At 47.5% G+C, this 16,717-nt stretch overlaps 1 long non-coding RNA gene across 1 annotated transcript in view; it reads right to left on the reverse strand.

The window, feature by feature from the left end:
• Positions 1-14,337: 14,337 nt before the first annotated feature.
• Positions 14,338-16,717, reverse strand: part of LOC103901646 — a 5,421-nt gene continuing 3,041 nt past the window's right edge. Inside the window, exons 2-3 of the long non-coding RNA XR_657745.1 lie at positions 15,578-15,666; positions 14,338-15,410 (exon numbers count right to left, since the gene is read on the reverse strand). This is a non-coding gene — a long non-coding RNA (uncharacterized LOC103901646). The remainder of the gene's footprint in view (positions 15,411-15,577; positions 15,667-16,717) is intronic.

Here is a 16,717-nt window from a genome sequence, read left to right on the forward strand (position 1 = left end):
GTCCCACGCGCGTGAATGCCAGTGAGTGTCCAAGCCCTACGGACAGTCCTTATTATCACGTTCTGTTGTTTAAATGGAAGGTATGTCTATCTGGCATACATGTTCCTTCTCCTCCCTCCCTCTCTGTTACGGATGAGAATAAAGGATCATTTCAACTTCACATATGTTTGTAACTTGTAAGTCCACTGGAAATCTTACAGGAAACATTGCCAAATTCTACTACTTTTCTGGTCCCAGACTCAGCTTTGAAAAATACACTTAAAGTTTAAGCAAATTCCTACAAAGCATGGTGTTAAAAAACCCTTTGTTCTTACTACTTTTAATTAAAGCTGCCTCTGTTTTGCCCAGAGTCATGCAGAGAACCAGAAATACGTTAAATTGAATGCTCTGTCTGGACTATTTGCAGCTTTATTCCTGTGGTCTTACCTAAAAGAACATTTCAGCCACATAAATCACGGACATCTATCGGCCAGGTCCTCGGCTGGGCTGAACTAGCACAGTTCTATTGACTTTAATGTCCTTTCACACCAGCCGAGAATATGGTCCATTCATTTCACTGGAGTTGGGTCAGGGACGGACTTGGCCCGGTATACGGTGGCAGTATGAACCAGTGCACAAGGCTGACACTCAGACAGTTATAACCGAACGGTCACAGTCTACCGAAGCATATACCTCTTTCCATTTACTGCTTTACCCTGCCTGTGGATTCAGGAAGACGCGTTCAGAAAGCTACTTTTCCAGAAGTAAGGCTGGAACCATCCTTATTGTTACTACTATCAATCTGAGATTAATGACAATAATGGACAGATTCTGACTTCAAATCCTGCAAAATCACCTCAATAAATGTTGCAGTTAAATTAAGCAGGGCAGAATTTGGCCCTGTGTGCACAGGAGCTTTTCCCATATGTAGATTTCCAGTGCCTGCGCACTTTTCTTAGTAAGGGCAGATGAACAACCAAGAGAGTTGCATCCCTTCAGTTTCGTATGAAATACATGTGCGGGACTCCCGGGGGCATGAATTGCCTAGTGCTTGTGGTCGAGAACCATCTCAAATCATAAAAAGAATAGTAATTTTATAACTCTGGAAACAAAAGTAATGACATTTTACAAGCAACGAGACCTGAAGTCTTCCTGTATCTCCTAGCAGTTATTATCTTGAAGGATATTTTATACCTTACTTGTATGTTTCATATAATTTAAAACTAGCTTCTTACATTTCTGAACTCAAGGAGGGGGTGAATCTTCTGACTTTCAGGATTCACGTTCAGAGGATGTTTGTTCTTTTGCTGCATGTACTGTTTGTCCAGAACTAACCAGTTATTTCTGCGATATGGGTTTATTGTGCCTTACAACAAATATGAAACTTAAGCGGAATGTACGCATTACAGGAGGGAATAATCAGAAGTCTTCACTGCACTGTTAGATGATGCCGCCCCAGAGTGTATCATCAAACATATCTGTGCTTAATTACCCAACCAAAGAGATCTAAAGTATGTATGTTTGTTGTACTGTAATAGGGGTTTGTGCCTGGACAATTAAGTGTTTTATTTGTATTCTGAGATGATGTGAACTTATTTTTCTAAACACTATACTGAATAAACTTTATATTTATACACATCTTGTGTAAATATTTCTATTTGGATATAATGTGAAGGCTTTGAATTTTGTGTTAGAAAAGCAATCTGAAGTAGAAACTCATCTTTTAATGACTCATCGTGAAGGTGATGGCAACTGTGAATGCCTGTGCTCACCAGGGAGTTGATCTAAAGCCTACTTAAGCTAGCATGAGACTTTCTGTTGACTTGAGTGGGTTTTGTCAGACCCTAACTTTGCTTCTAAAATACTAAATTAAAAACCATAAATCTATTTTATATCGAACCTAGCTATTAAATCTGTGTCTCAAACCAAATTTATACCATAATTAGATAGATACTAATGAAATATATTTCCACCTACTAGTTAGGACTAGTCAGTATTTACTCGTGGCTCCCGTGGTGTTGGGATGCCTTCTATGTCAGGGTGTCTTTTTGGGTAGGTAAATTCCTATTTGCTAAATTTGTGTTTGTTGAAATTTTTCTTTGAAATATTGCACTTGGTATCAGACCTGGTTTTGGCAGACTTTTGAGAACAGCCTGAAATTTATGTTCCCTTGATATTAAAGGATTTAAACACATTACCATATTACTTTAGATCTGTGTTCCAAGTACCAGGTTTGCCGTGTTGCGGTTTTGATGCCAAAATGAATGACAGTAAGTTTGAGCAGACTAACCTGTACAGGTGAAATAGTTTCCCTCACTGAAGCTATATATACATCGGAGATACTTAACAGCCTGCACATGCCAGCAGGAAAACATCCTTTCACCCCTTAAATTGTATTTAAGCCATAGGAAGCAAGATGAGGTCTGTGAGATAATTTTTTTAAGTAGTCAGATCCAGTTGTATATACCTATTATATTTTTAATCACTAAGACATTAGCTTTCCTTACCGTTATTCACCATTCCTCCATCTTTCCCGTTTATCGCAGCCGTGTCCCGCTGGCTCCACGCAGTGCCGCTGACGGCAGTCCCGCTGGCAAAGCGCAGCGAGCCTTCTCCCAGCCCTGGGAGCATCTCTCCCCTCTCTGCCTGGGGGTGAGCCGCCTGGCACTCTGCAGCTGCCAAAGTAAATCCAGTTACTCGGGAGCAGCCCTAAGGTAGAGAGAGACAATTGCCTTGTTGCCCAACTCCTTTTCCTTCCCAGAAGCGGCACGCGTGACTCAGTCCTTCTCTTCGTAGCGCTTCCCTTTGCCATGGTTTGGTTTTGCCTGGGCAGTAGGACTGTGATAATGTTTTCCTGCCCTGCAGATACCAAATTTCTGATCGATCCCTGGACGGCAGATCCTTCCCAGCTTTGCTTGGAGCAGGGGCTGAGAGGCTAAAGCCATCCTTCAACCTGGCTGCGAGCAGCTTCTCCTCTCATTTCTGCCTCATAACGCAGCCGGGGGGAGAACCGCCACTGCTGGGTTAGCACCAGCTGGGGGAGATCCCCTCCGGGAGGGGGTTTCTGGCTGCGCAGCCCCCGCGTGCTCGACCAAACAAAGTGCAGGGGTTCGAGGGCAACCGAGAAGTGGAAAGTATCAGCGTATGCAAATGTCAAAATTCTCCCTGAGCAGCCACCCATGCAGTATGCAGGATGAATCATGTCCTAACCGAGCGCATTCCTGCTACTTTGGAGGGCTTTGCAGATGTGTTCCAGGTCACCCTGGGTGAGAAAACCACACACAGCCACGGTTACTTCTTCCCTGGCAGCTTGTGTGCAGATGGAGAAAAGGGGGACAGCACCTTCAGAAGGGTGGGCAGCTGGCTCCCCGAGCCTCCGCCTTTCACACGGAGCCTGGAGATGCTGGAGGGAGAACCCGGGGCTGCCAAGGCAGTAGCTGGGATAAAGCTGATAGTAGGGAGGCTCGGTGAGACGGGCGGTTGCTCTTGATCTAGCAGGGAGACGAGCTGGGAAGGGAGGCAACGTTGGAAGACAGCGCTTTTTATTCTCTGTTTCTGGCTGGATTTTCCCCGGTGCCAGATCAGAAGGGAATTTTCCTGCCCCAAGAGGCAGAGTTTGGGTCAGTAAAACAAGATCTCAATATAAATGCTCACGGCTTGGAAAGTGGAGGTCTCCTTACAGGGCTGCATCACCCGTTGTGGTGACCTCTGGCTGCAGAAATCTTTGGGCTGGAGTGTTAGGACAGTATATCTCGGTTATGGATACAGATCACATTTTTAGTATAAAAATACATTTTAGAAGGAAAATGATTCCCAGAAATAGGCATTCATCTGCCAAACAATGTGCACATAACTGACTTTACACTTAGAGGTGCCAGAAAGTTCAGGAATGAGACCAATAATAAAAAAACAACACACGTGTGAAAAATCTACTACATTAAAGCCAGATTCATAAAAATAGCACCTAGTTTATATGCTGCAGAAGCTGGCACACGCCTGCAAAAGCCGAAGGAAAAAGATAAAATGTTCAGAAGTTGCACACAGTCCAGAGGAACTGAGCAGTGCTGGAGTAGAGCTGATGGTTACTCAATAACTCATGTACAATATTCTCTTGTGTAAGTACTTTAATTCTTCATCCTGCTACTTCTCGGGCAGAAAGACCCAGTTTGGAATACTTTGGGCTAATCAATAAGCTTTGTTGTTGCAGCCAAAGTGCTTTTCAATAGATCTTCTATTACCCAAAAGGACTGCAGAATGTTACACCGCACCATTTTCTTTTCTACTCTGCAAACTGACAGCCAATTATTTCGGTGTTAGCGGTGTCCCTTATACCGCTTGCAGCTGTAAAACGCAGCCCCTCCCCTGAGGAGCTTACAGTATACGGAAATAAAAACAATCCGAGCTGGGAGGGGAGAGGGGCGCAGCGAGAAGAGGTGGTTTGCCCAGGGCGATCCTGGCAGTGGGTGGCAGAGGCAGTTTGCAAAGCCAGGTCTCTGACTCCCCCTGTTGCTTTGCCCACTGGCTCATGCCGCCTCCCCAGGAGCCCAATCCGGCTCTGATGCAATGCCCCCTGACAGCAGCAGGAGGACTTGCTGCTTACGCCAAAGCTGAGCTTGCTTCATTCATTTATTTACTATGTTTACAGCCACCCTTCTGATGCTGACCGATAGCAACATAAGCCTCCAGGAAAGCCCTGTCGATAAATAGACTGGCCCTGGACTGGGATCACTGAGCCTGTAAACACTCAGGCTCCAGAGAAACCGCTCCTGCCTGAATCACCCCATCAGAGTGATGCACGCGCGGGCCCTGAAGGACTCCAAAGCTACCCACTTCCAGATCAAGGCAATTTGAGAAAGGTTTGACTCATCTCCCACCAAGTCTGAGGATCTGAGGGAGAGAGATGCTCACGGGAGGTGAGGATGGGTTAGTCCAGAGCCTGAGCTCTGCATCCTCTTGCATGTCCTAAGCCAGTGGTTTCTTAAAATAATAAATCAAGAACAAATGACGACTAAGAGCCTACCCATGTCCTAGGAAGATGCTGGGGATTTTGCTATTTACTGCTGCCTAAGCAAACAAGGGCAGGCAGGGGAATGAGAAGGTGGTTCTGGAAGGCAACACTTTCTATACCAACCCAAGCACATTTGCAAAGGACATACAAATATATAGGTTGTCTGTGTTAAAAAAACATTATCTGTTGTGTTGTGTGCATGCAGGTGGAAGTGAGCACTGACCAGATTAAGACTCTCAAAAAAAGAAAATTATTCTGAGGTTCACTATGAAGTTGCAGAAGAGGCAGCCTCTGCTCCCTATCGCAGGCGACATATAACAAAGCCCGGTCCCAAAACTCAACGAGTGAACCAGGCTGAGGCTTAAGGTCCCTAGGCGGGTGCAGATTCCTGGCCTGCTGCTAAACAGCGCAAGAGTGTGTCGTCCCCTTGCTCAGAGCTTGTGGCAGAACAGCAGCAGAGGCAGCAGGGGTTAACTGCGCTATTAGTGCCATGCTTGGAGGAGAAGCAGGCTTGAGCAATGTCAGTAAGAGAGCTGCAAACTCTAGGGGCGTGATATCATCTGCATGTGGAGGGATTTACGCACATAACAAAAACCCCTGTGTAGGGAATGACATTAGCTTCCTGAAGGCTACTATAGCCCTTCTCCTCCTCTTGCCTATCAATGTAATAATGTTCTTCCCAGAGCTTCAAAATTGATTGTTTGCGGCGTTTCTGCTTCTTATATCCCCCGCAGGGCTTGGTCACCCCCAGATTTGGCAAGAAGGCAGCCTACACCATGCCGGAGAAATAAGGCACACAAGGACGAGGGCTGGGTGAAGGACCACAGCAGGCCCAGCCTCCAGGTCAGTGAGCACTGAGGTGCTTCAGCTGAGCCCCCCACGGCATCTTCCCCACAGCTTCTTTTGCTTGGGACCCCTCAGGACCCCCCAGATAAATTCCGAGCGGGGCGTTTAGGGGCTGCTCTCATTTGCCATCTTCCCCATAGTCCCTCAGCCCTGAAAACCTCTGCGATACGAGGGAGGTGGGACCCAAGACTCCCAAAAACAACGGTACCTGGAAGCAGGCTGCTGATAGCAGCCTATTTCCAGGTATCGCTTTATCAGGAAGAGCCCAGCCTGCCTGGAAGCACTCCCGGGAGCACGGGGCATGCTGCACATACCGGGCACGGTCGCCTTGCACCAGCCGGCAGCGCTGCAGGATGCCTGGTCCCAGGACGGAGATCGGGCCGTGGCAGCCAGCCCTCCCCAGGCTCGGCCGGGGCAACGCCGACAATTTACTGGCCTGGTGGAGGGGTGCCAGGCGGACATTTGGCACCTCCTGCTATGCATGGCATTGGTGCTGGCAGTCTCAGTAAACCCCTCCCGGACTTAGCTTCTAGGAATAGCTTCTTATAGCTACCGGGGTTTTTTTTTGTGCAAATCAAAGGCAGGGCTAACCTGAGTATCAAGCCAGGAGAGCTTCATCCCGTTCCTTTGGAAATGTCAGTCCCAGCAAATGAAACTACTTGACCAGCTGCTCTTGGTTTATGTTTGTTACCCAGTAATGGTGGCAAGTATTGCTAACATATGCATGGCTCAGAAGTGCTCCTGTTCCTTCTAAATTCCCCCCCAAAGAACTGAATCTTTACAGGTTAGGTTAGAGAAGCAAGACTTGTTCAGGTGAACGATGTTCACACAAACAAGGAGTAGTCATTTGCCAATGGACCGAAGGATTAACCCCTCAGATTAAAGTACAGTTTAGAGCATATTTTCTTCACTATTCTCAGTTCTTAGGATCTTTTTACAAGCCATAATAAATTAAATATCCCTGTGAAATAAGCATCTACTATTAACATAGACTTACAAGACTGGAAGGCAATAGGAGAGCCATACTAATACTCCTGCTTAGGTTTTACCAGAGCCAAGTCCAGTGGAAGAAGTGCCTCCTGCCTGGCAAGCTCTGCTTCTGTTACAGACACCACAGTCCGCGTTTCAGGACCCAGGTCTCCACCCTGTATAACTCGTACGGAATCACCAGCTTGTCTTCCGGTTTTTCTCACCTTGGTGTATTTTCTGTATTTAATAAGCACACATTCTTCCAATATCCAAGATGTTCCTGAAAATACTGTCTAGCACTGTGCTGAGTAGAAAGCCTTGCTCAAGAGATAGTGGTATTTTGACCTGGAACCACAAGATAATCACTGTTTCAGAACAATTTCCCACCCATTCTACGTGGGCTTTGCCCAGATCGCGTTTCCTCAGTTCAAGAGGGCATGGAACAGCATCAAAAGGCTGACGGATGCCAAGTTGTGGCTCATCTAATGGCTCTTCCCTTTCCAAATGGCGTATCATGTCATCAAAGGCAACTAGGCTGGCATGACATAATTTGAGAATCCCACTTTATAGGTGGTAGAAACCGAATCCCAGCGAATCTGTCAGTACTGATATATTCCAGGTAATACAGGATTGAAATCTCCTGGCCCCAGGTCTCAGTCTAAAACTTAACCAATGTTCTGATTTGCCAACTTTCACAATTTATGAGCTTCGCAATATTTAGTAGCTGGCGAGAGAAGGGAAGTAGGCAGGGGGGTTATGGCCACAGCTTCCTGCTCAACTTCACTCTTAAGTTCCTGGTTTTAAAAAAAATAAATAAATTCGGAGGTGCTGAAGGTCTCCAAACCAGAATACGTATAAATATGGGTATATCACATTTATCTATCTAACTGTATATAAGCATTTTATCTCAAAGCTGGTGTCGTGATTTTAGGGCCAGCCTCATGCTTTCCAAACCTTTGGGTCTGGTAACACCTTGCGCAACAAGACACTTCAAGAGGATAAACCAGGGTATCAAAAAGGTACCATTTTAGCAATAAAATAAATAAATGGTCTACAAATTCAGGAGAATGTTTGTTGAAGCTGTCTTTGGTTCCAAATTTCCATAAACTTAAAATTAGATTTCTGGGTAAATTTACTAGACTATTGCAGTCTAATCAGTAAAGGGAATAGCTGATTTTTGAAAAACCTCTGTATCAAGTTAAGGAAACATTTCACTGACCTAAAAACAAGCCCCCCAAAATAGCATACAAATGCATTTCTTAAAATCAGCACTTGTGAGACCAGTTGTGTTTTCAAGGAATTCAAGCAAATTCTTTTTACATCCCTGTATAATTCAGGCAGGATTTCCAGAGCATCCCGTGCCTGGCAGCTCCCACTGAGACTAGCAGCACAAGCAGTCCCATGCCAGGTTACTCAAGGCCCCAGTTCAACACCACACCTAAATACACATCTGCATACAAACCTGCATGTCTATGTAGCCATAATTATCATAAGCAAATGGCTCCCAGTTGTAACAAATGGTTGTCAGCTGGGTTACCACCTTTAGCAAAGACAAGACAAACCTCAAGGGCTGTGGGAAAGAAGGCAGGCTAATAGGGAGAGAAACATTCATCATGTGTTTTGTATTAGCTACCACCTTCAACCCTGGTCCGGGAAAACTCTGAAGCGTTTGTTCTCCCAGACAAACCAAATCAACTGCGGGATTTTTATTTGCTGCAACATAACAAGATGCTGCAAGAAGAAAAATCACTGGGCTGCTCAGCACACTCTGAGTTTTAAAGCTTTGGCCTAAAACAGTAATTTGAAAGGGTAATGATGTTTTTCCTCTGGTCCTGACTACAACGGGGGTTGAAATGTTCCAAATGCTTGTATTTTTGCAAAATATGAGGGAGCACAAAGAGAAAGATGGGTTATCCTTTATTTTTCAATTCTGACTCAGAGGCAACCTGAACTGTAACTATCTCCCAAGATTAGCTGATGTTAACCACTGGAGACCAAAACTCCAGTTCCTAAACATCTGGATTTCTATCTCCCCATCAGTGCAACTGAAGTAACAGCACTTCCCTCCCTCGTGGGGAGAGGTACAGCCGGGCTGAGATTCACCCAGGTGGGATGGTACAGTCAAAATACTGAGGCTAGACCCTACTGATGGAACAGATAATGTATCTATAATCTATGACCTATAACCTATACTATATAGTATATAGTATATAATTTATAATACATATAATGTGTTGTTAGGATACTATTAAACTTACCCCTCATACAGATGAGTTCTCAGAATTGGCCTGGGTGCTCGGTCCCTCCATAAGCTGTGCTAATGCCGCCCACCTCCCTATTCCTGCCCACCTCCTGCATGCTGGCACCAGGAGGAGCGTGAGCAGGGCACAGAAACAGCACACCGTCCTTAGGCCTTCTCCTTCCCGTTTCAATAATGTTTGCCCAATTCTGCTCCTCTCCAGGCCACGTACAGAGAAAGGAAAGTTATTTATGAGCGCTTCTTCTTCACATCTCTCTTCCCCATTCATTTTAGCTGAGTCAGGAGGAGCGCTCTGCACCAGCGGTGATAGAGCCAAGCCTGGACACTACCTTGCCGCCTGGTAGTGTATTTTAAGAGCCATTGCTTGCACAGGCTGCAGTGCTGCTCCTTTCATTGTCTGCCTCACGAATCCGCCAGCACAGCTCTGCACCCTACAACATGCTCTCCCCTTCTGGGTTCCCAGTGGGTGTCACCGACCCACCCAATGGAGCTGCCACAACTTTTCCGAGCAGCCACTTCCACCATCCAATAGATCACACTCACAAATCACTGCCTGGAAAGTCTGCATTGTATGTGGCTTAATTTTCTTTTCCATAATATGAAATCCAATCTGAAATGCACAGATTAGTTTAGTAAACTGTGTAAATCCTATTAATAGCACTTACGCTGCTGCGCTCCCATCCACATTCTAACAAATCTGTTTAGACTGGGTTGGTTTTCCCTCATCTCCTGCAAGATCTTCACACCTGGTTGCGGTCACGTCTTCACAAAATAGCTGGCCAGGAATGGAAACTTGTGCTTTACAGTCATCTCCCATATTTTAATTCATGCCCCATAGTCCAACACGTTCTGGATCAAAGCATTAGTGCTGTAAATCACCATGGTGCCATCGAAGCTAAAGGGATTATACAACGGGTCGCACAGCTTCAGTGAGGAAGGGCAGAGCCCATACCCCTCCTCTCCCCCGGCATCGCTGGCTTCTGTGCCTGCCCCCGCTGCAGCACGGCCCCCCGCAGCTCCCATCCGCACCGCAGCAACTCCCTCCTGCCCTGGGCACCGTACTCAAAACCGAGCCCAAACACAAGCAAAGGACCTGCATGTGGGAAGGAGGCGACGGACAGTCTCTGGAGCCACTGGACATGTTCACACCAGCCCCACACACATCCCCTGTCACCTGTGGGTTTAAGGTGGCACGCTTGGCACCAGAGCTTGCAGCTATCAGAAAGAGCAGCCTCGCTGGCAGCTGTGTGGTTACAGTCCCCCCCGAGCTCAGTGTGGCCTCTCAAAGAGAAGGCACCCTCTGTTCTGCTATAGAATAAGCCATTCTCTATTTGAAATGACAATATTTACTTTTCGTATAGTGGACTCCAGCGGCTTCCTACATCGCAGTCACGGTGAGAGGGGTCAGCACCAGGAATGGGAGAGGTGGAGAGTGAGGTTCGCATGCCTGGCTCCGACTTCCTAATCAAGCTGTGCATTAATTACCTAATCCCCCTCCAGGCTGCTGTCCCCCTGCGCTTCATTTCACCACTGCCCCAGAGTCCTTGTAACTGAGCACCTTTCAGCACGGCCGCAGCCTCAGCCCATCCCGCGCCGTCTTCACGCAGCCAGGACCATGCTGTTCCCTTGGGGTGAGGAGTCCTCCGTGCCCTTGGGCCAGGCTGGCATTTGCCAAAACCAGCCCTTGGGAAGGGCTCTGTGCTGCGGTCACTCCCGACCTGCCCTTGCAGGCTTCCGGCACCTGCTAACGCATCCCACCCTGTGTGCCAGGCAGGAGAGGATGGATGCAGGAGGAAAAGACTCCCCGCCAGGCAAGCAGCTCCCCAGACTTACCAGCTGGAAAGCTTTAATGAGAATGGGAGAACATGGGAACTGTACCCCCCCTAAAAATCCTCTCAGGTGAGGGAGGGGAAAAAAATCTACTCTAAATCACCAAAAGGAAAGGGTTTGAGTTAAAACTTCATTTACAAAAGTCCACAACAGGACAAGACCACTCCCGATCTCCCTGCGAAGAGATCCCTGCTCCTTGCACGAGTCTGTTGGCTGCGCAATCCCAACCATCCGGCTCTCCCCTCGTCCCAGGGCCCAGCAAGGCTCCGAAGTGCTTTCACTAAGCTCAATAAAAAGGCTGGGCCTGTGGTGCCGAGCCAGGTCCAGCATAGCCCTGACTACATTTCCAATGTTTTTTCTACTAGAGGGTTAAGTGAATAGCTTAAAGGATTTGGGGCTCCTCTCTTTCCTTCCCCATAGCTGAACTGCATCCACTCCCCATGCAAAAGCGTATGGATTTTCTCTCATCGCTCTAGAAACTTTTCGAGGTCAATACAGATTTACCCTCTCCTAGTTTCTCCTAAAATGGTTTTAAGTCTTTAATTACCTGGATAATTCCTGCTGGTTTGCATGAACGTTAGCTCAGGAATTGTTTGTAATTCCTCAGTGTTGTGGAAGAAATGTTTTAAAAGTGTTACCCGCACTGAAGAAATTCTCTCCAAATTCTCTTTTACAAGGGGTTCTTACTTGTTACCTGTGTTAAAGCTTGCCTGTGAAGCAGCTGTTTGGTTTTAGACCTTTAATCTCTCTACAGAGGTGCCTGTTGTGAGATATTAAAATGCCACAGAGAAAAAAAAAAGCCCCCCCAAAAAAGAGGAATTTTTAGAGAGAGCCAACCAGCCAAATACAGTATGTGGCCAGACAAAATCAGAAGCGCTGGCTGCAGTACAAACCCAAGAGGCATCAGACAAACCGCCCCAGCCACAACAGTAACGGTTCACCAGCAAAAGGAATGCAGAAAACAAAATGGGGGGAAGACCCCCCCCTTCCTCCTCCACCTTCCCCCTGAAAGACTATCTGACATGGCTGATGCCTCCCGTGCATTCAGATGTGCCACTCTGGAAGGGCAAATAAGGACTCACTGGCCAGGAAGTTCTGCCTTCAGTGTCGTGCCTGCCTGACCCCGTGCAGGCAGACCTCATGAAAAGTGATGCTTAAATACTAAGGGTTAGAGCAGGGGAGCACCCCATCTCAGCCCTTTCATACATGCGCTGAGCTCCTTTGTAAAATCAGTGCGATTTCTATCACCCTTGCTGCAGAGCATCACGTACCGATCGCTGGAGACCTTGTTCCAACGTCCAGCTCGTGCGTGCTCACAGCCAGCCCGCGCTCGTCTGGCCTGCGCCCGTTTTGTCCTTCCCCTTAAATAGCTCTTTCCTCTCGGACGTGTTTATAGGGGACAGTCACGTTCCCCTCTCTCGCCTCTGCCTTTACTGGGCTGCCTAACCAAGCTCTGCCAGAGGTTGGCTTGCAAAGAGCTCCTTGTCCTGGCATCAAAACCTGTATGACATCCTGCCGTGAGCTGAGATATAGCGTACCCTGGAAGAGCCCCACTGGTTTTGTACAGCCTGCTACCCAAGGAGCTCATAAGCCACCTTCTTCTCCCTGTTGCTCGCAGTCCTTGAACGAACACGCAGGAGAGCTCAGCTCGCCATCTGCCAGGAGGGTACGGCCGAAAGGTGAACTTATCTCACAGCTACTCTTCAAACCCTGCCCGAGGATGGACTCAGGAGCTCCAGCTGCTCGCGCTGGGGCAGTGTCGGGGCTTACTGCCTGCCCCCAGGCTGGAGGCTGCTGCCTTGCTGTGGTCTTAGCAGAAGTAGTGGTGTGTCCCCTCCACAGTCATCACAGAGTACATCCTAGTGTACTAATATACTCTGCAGTAGCTGGTGATTTCAGCTAGTACCTCAGGTTACAAATGCAGTTGCTAGAGTTCATTCTCATGCCTTTGCTATGGGGGACAAAGATCTTTTGGAAGGATAAGATGGGCAGGCAAGAGAAGTCACCTCTCAAACCTCGTGAAGGCTAGTAGGGGGGCCTAAAAGCCTAGATCACAAAGGGTTTTGCAGCCTGGCTCATCCCAACATTTGGCTTCAGAAATTCAGGGTTCAATTTCTGCGACAAAGTTTGGTGTTGATTCCTGCAACTCACTGCAGCATCTCGGGCTTCCACCCAGCACTCGCCAGGGAGGTGCAGCGGTGCTTCACAGTCCAGGGGCACGGCTTCTGGGCGGTGGAGGTGTCGCAGGGAATATCAGCATCGCCTGGTGGAGGTGTGCTCTGGGGCTAGTGACAGAGGAAGTGCTACACAGTTTCCTCCACACCAACCCCGCAAAACCCTTTTTCACCCACCTGGAGTATAAGCTTTCTATCATGGAACAGCCTCTCCTCTATCTCCAATGCTGAGTTGCACAGGACCCCCTCTTTAGGGGACACAGTAATAAAACTCGCTTTCCAATGAATTTTAATAGAAGCGTTTAATATAGGCTCCTGTGTAAAGGATCGCAAATCCTGGCCCTTGGTAACTCCCTGTCCTCCATGCACAGACACAAGTGAGCTGCCAACGCGCTCCTCAAACGCGGCCTGCAGCTCCAGCGGTCCTGCTGACGTTTGCATGCTTGGAAAGAAGTTATAGGGGTGCCAGCAGTGGCCGTGACCACGGTGTCTTTAAAGCACAGGGATGCTTTGGAAAGTGACCGTGTACAAAAATAATAGTAAAACCCCCCCAAATCTTTCATACCATCCTCTTGCTCAGTCAAACAGCTTCTCCAGGCACCCATCTATTGCATCTAGTAATAAAGGTAAGTTTCTACTATCATGACCTTACCTCAAGAAGTGTAACCCCAAGTGGGCTCACAGGTGCGCTTTGGGAGTAAGTGGAATTGCCGAAAAGCTCCCAGAATTGAAGGGACTTCACTTGGTATGAAAAGAGCTGAAGGGGAGGGGAGAAAAATACAGCTGGTAGATTAGACACTGTGATCTGATCCACTCGAGGCACAAAGGACATTAAATTAAACGGAACTGAAACTCAAAGTTAACGAAACCGAGAGAGAGCAAACCTATGTGTAATTAGCCTACAGGATTCACTGCCACAAAGTATCACAGAGGCCAAGAGCTGTTCACCACAAGTTTGGAAATGTATACGTATATACACACACACATAAGTATCTACACCTACACACACAAGTACGTATATATGTATATACCTATGGTCTCTCAGGGCTGGAAAGGACCCGACAACACCGTTCAGTCTTTTCCCCAGCTCCAAGACAGGATCAAATACACATCGGTATTCTCTGACAGATGTTTGTCTAGACCTGTTTTTAACAGAGAATATCCCACCTCCCCAGGCAATTTATTCCAACGCTTCCTTTTCTTCTTCAGCTTTATACACACACGCACACGTATATTTATCTCAGAAGGTGAGCGGAGCGGTCTCTGATGACTTGCACATCAAAAGGCTTGTTAAGTCATTTCTCATGGCAAGATCTTTATTGCGAATGATGTGCGAGCCCGAAAGATCCCAACCTGACCTGAGATGACAGGCTGAGCTTGGGGGACCTGCAGATGGGGTAAGGGGAGCAAATGGGAAGGGCGGGGGAAATTCATTCCTTTCCTTATTAACCCATCAGATTTGGTCTGCTGATAAAAGAGAGACCAACTTTTGTATACTCCGTTTTTAGACTCAAACATGAAGTTCATTTACTGGTTTCAGTAAAATAAATACACTTTTGGCTTCCTCAGCAGCCACCTCGGAAGAGATGCTGTCCTGTCAAACTTAGGTAAGGCAAAGGAGGGGATGAAGAATGAGGCTGCGCAGCTGGAATATGCAAATGGCAGGACGGAGAGTAGCACTTTTCCAGCCCGCCCTGGATATCTATTACCTCCACTTTTGGACTGACAATGCACCAAATGTTTCATTGCCTGGGGCCTTACAAAGCCGACCAGCTTTTTTAGCTGAAAGCACTAATGTAGAAAGGCAATTGGGAATTAATTATTTAATGTGGCTCTCATTGGTAGAAAGCTTCTACCTCTCCCGCATCTCAGCTACCATTATACATATGTTGCTTTCTTCAGACTACAGTGAGTAGACAGCAGCGGAAAATTATGGCTAAATCCCATTCCCACTTGCAATGAACTCCATTTAAATCGACAGATTTGCACTCAGTAACTAAGAGCGCAGTTTAGCCCCGTGCTATGAAAACATCGTTTGTGACAAAAACCGTAGACAGATCTCAGTATCTCCATTTCTGAAAATAAGCGATCTCGTACCTCCACTCCCAACCCCTCTCTTTGACAGGCAGCAGAAGACTATTCCTATTTAAAAATTAAAATCCACGCAAGTAGCCCTATTAGTAGGAAATCGGAACGAGCTCCCTTTAATGTGGCTGGCTGGCTGCCTCACTGGAGCAGGCAGAAAGGTGTATCCTGAATCCGCACCGCATGTTGGTTCAGCTCCAGCTTCTCAGGGATTCCCAAGATAAGCATCTATTTCATTTAGAGCCTTTTTAGTGATGACCTGCGTAGAAGCAAACTGTCCTTTTGAAGATCTCTCTGCAACAGCTGCATGCCAGAAACTCCTGTCCAAGTTACTTTAAGAGCTTAAGAATCAGGCCCCATGCATTTAAAAAACAAAGTTTGCAAAATAAGATTCTGCAGCGGGGTTGAGAAGGGGCATGAACTTACGCTGTCAGCCATCATATGTGTGAAAATGGTAACTTCTTCCCCGCAGTCACCACCTCTGGAATCGTTCCGGATGAAGCCCCAACAGGATCCTACCGAAATTCAACGTAGTGAATTACACCAGGAATTAATTTAACATAATGTGTCATGTATTTCCAAACACAAAATACATTGGGTTTGCTTTTTTTCGGCTCTTCAGATGAAAGAAATACGACTGTACAGATGTGCTTTTCTAAGATCCAGTGGCATGAAACCTGAAATACCCCAGCAAGATTCAGGAGCGAGAAGTTTTAATCACCATGGAAGCACGACACTTTTGAAGGTCTATGAAATTATATACTCGGGTCTGAGAAGGGTAAACTTATCCGTCTGGACAGATCTGCTGATAAACAGAGACAACTCATTTTCTCCTGGAAAGCTGCATGTATGTTGTTTGAAAAAATAATCAGTCGTTAGAGACAGGTTTATGCTGGGAAGAGAAAGGAGAAAAAAAAAAACAGTGCTGGGAGAGACTTTCTGTAAGGGAAAAGGAAAGGCACCGTGAAAGTATTCCCTCCATTTAAGGGATTCTCTGCAAATTTGGGAGATAGAAGAGAAGACGGGCTGAGCATCTCTCAGGGCCAGACAGAGCGAGGCTGGCGACGACGGAGGCATATGGAGACCCACCCAGGGCGCAGACAGAGCGGAGGACCCCCAGACCTCGGCTTACGTAAGGTGACCTTTCCCCTCTCTAAAATTTCAAAGCTGGCGTTGCCGGCGCTGAACAGACTGTGTGCCATATGTAACATGACCTCAGCTCCGCTCTGCCAAGCCACTGATGGCATCACTAATGAGAGGTGAAAGGTCCCTTTCTCGCAGCTCGCTCAGAAACCCACCGAGGCGGCGGGCGCGGGACGGGCCCCCCGACCCCCTTTATCCCCGCAGGCAGCCACCCGCTGCCCCGCCGCAGGGCCCGGCCGCCCTCCCGAAATCACACGCACCCCCACGTCCGTGGGGTTGGCGGTGCCTCATCCCTTGGCCCAAACCGCAACCGCGCAGGCCAACGGAGCCCTGCATGTAAACCCTGTCCCCGGCCCCCCTGCCGCCCTTCCAGGCCGGGGCAGAGCCGTCTTTTGGGAGGGGGGTATGCCGTTTGCGCTGGCC

The sequence above is a fragment of the Aptenodytes forsteri genome, unplaced genomic scaffold (genome assembly GCF_000699145.1).
Source record: "Aptenodytes forsteri isolate BGI_AS27 unplaced genomic scaffold, ASM69914v1 Scaffold410, whole genome shotgun sequence".
NCBI classification, from domain to species: Eukaryota; Metazoa; Chordata; class Aves; order Sphenisciformes; family Spheniscidae; genus Aptenodytes; species Aptenodytes forsteri.